This window comes from Plecotus auritus (assembly GCF_963455305.1).
Source record: "Plecotus auritus genome assembly, chromosome: 8".
NCBI lineage: Eukaryota > Metazoa > Chordata > Mammalia > Chiroptera > Vespertilionidae > Plecotus > Plecotus auritus.
The window spans coordinates 155,121,433-155,123,518 of record NC_137782.1 but is presented as its reverse complement, the minus strand read 5'-3'; the positions used below and the strand labels follow the sequence as shown (position 1 = coordinate 155,123,518).

At 48.5% G+C, this 2,086-nt stretch overlaps 1 pseudogene across 1 annotated transcript; it reads right to left on the bottom strand.

The window, feature by feature from the left end:
- Window positions 1-1,040: 1,040 nt before the first annotated feature.
- LOC308256705 (large ribosomal subunit protein eL36-like) lies at window positions 1,041-1,351 on the bottom strand (annotated as a pseudogene). Its single transcript has one exon. The product of its transcript is annotated as a large ribosomal subunit protein eL36-like (transcript).
- Window positions 1,352-2,086: the final 735 nt, after the last annotated feature.

Genomic DNA, 2,086 nt, shown 5'->3' with positions numbered 1-2,086 from the left:
GGTGTAGTGGGACTTCTTCAAGCAGAAGAGGCAGATGGATTAACATGTCCAGTCTGGAGCCTTGCCACTAAATTAGTGACCTGCTGACCAGTGGCAGCACCTGGGAGCTTGTTAGAAATGGGGAATCTCAGGCCCCAGTCAGACCTACTGAATATAAATCTGCTTTTTAATAAGATTCCCTTGGTGATTTGCCTGTACATTAAAGTTTAAAAACTGTACTCTAGAGGGAGTGATAATTATTCAGCTCAGGGATATTTTTGGAAGAGATGAGATGTTGAAGACAAAGGTTAATGGGAAGCACATACAGGGGAAGGGGAACACATCCTAGCTAATAAAGAGGGAATATTCTAATTGACTGTCATGCCCTCACAAAGATGGCAGTGCCCACAGCCAATAAGGAGGGAATATGCTAATTGACTGCCACACCCTCATAGATGGTGGCGCCTACAGCCACAAGATGGTGGTGCCCAGTCCCCTCAGCCCCCAAGCCGCCCAAGGCCAGCCCGAGGTGTAGGCAAGCCTCAGATGGTGGCTGCCCAGCTGCCCAGGGCCGGCCTGAGGGACAACCAAATGACTGAACAAGCAGGCTGCGTGTGGCAACCAGGCTGGCAGGAGGCGGGGGCAGTTAGGGGCAATCAGGCCAGCATGCAGAGGTAGTGAGGGATGATCAGGCTGGCAGTGGGGGAGCAGTTAGGGGCAACCAGGCAGGCTGGCAGGTTAGTGGTTAGGAGCCTGCAGTCCAGGATTGTGAGAGGGATGTCCAACTGCTGGTCTAGACCGGCAGTCGGACATCCCCTGAGGGGTCCCGGATTGGAGAGGGTACAGCCTGGGCTGAGGGGACCTCCCCACCCCCCGTGCATGACTTTCATGCACCAGGTCTCTAATACTATTATATGAGTGGTTGGAAGAGCAAAAGAGGAAGTGAATTTATGTGAACATACTTGAAATCCATAATAGGAAAAATACTCTGGACCTAGGTTGTTTTTTTTTGTTTTGGTTTTTTCCTGAACAAGTTTTATTACCCACAGAAGGGATAGGGCTCAGTCCTTGCCTGCTGCCTTCCTCATGACTGCAAGAACATTGCTCAGCTCCTCTCTTCCTCTTGGCACAGATGTGTGTCCCCACCCTTTTCTTGATGAATTTCAGGCCCTCCTGTTCTTAGAGACCTTGAGCAGCTCCATGGTGTGCTGCTCATGGAGGACAAAGCCACACACCTCTCAGATCATGTCCTGCATGAACTTGGTATGCTTACTGAGGTGCCCATGGCAACCGCTGGGCCTCAGCTTGCTCACATTCTTGGTCACCTTGTGGCCCTACTTGAGGCTATGGCCATGGGGTAGCCCAGAGCCATGGCTGCTACTCCTCAATGGCTGTTGTGGTAGAAGGACCAACAGCTGTACCTATTATACCCTGCACCATAAACCTCAAGAAAATGTTCAAGTGGGAAGGTAAATAAAAAAACCCTAAATCAACAGAAAACAATGTCTACATGTCATTGTAGAGACAAGAGCAGGTTCTTTTTTTGTTTTCTTTTAAAAAAAATTTATTAATTTTTTACAGAGAGGAAGCGAGAGGGATAGAGAGTTAGAAACATCAATGAGAGAGAAACATCGATCAGCTGCTTCTTGCACACCCCCTACTGGGGATATGCCCGCAACCAAGGTATATACCCTTGACCGGAATCGAACCGGGGACCTTCAGTCCGCAGGCCGACGCTCTATCCACTGAGCCAAATCGGTTAGGGCAAGAGCAGGTTCTTATGGAGCAACTGTTAAGTATGGAATCCAAGGTTTGTGTTGGGGTGGAGTGTGGGCAGAACCAATCTTGGCGACCCACCACTTTCCTCTAGATGCTTGGCTTCGCCATTTGCCTCCCAAATTTCTTACATTGTTCCCCTTCAGTTCACCAACCCCTCTTCCATGTAAAAACTCAGTTACAGGCATGGTGTATTGGTAAATGTTTTAACAATTGGCTATTCAGAAAAAAGAAATAAACCTCAAGGTTATAGCATTTGTTCTTTCTGTAATATAAATACTCGCACCATGGCTGGTGGTAAGCTGCCTTGTGGCATTGCTGAACACAGAGT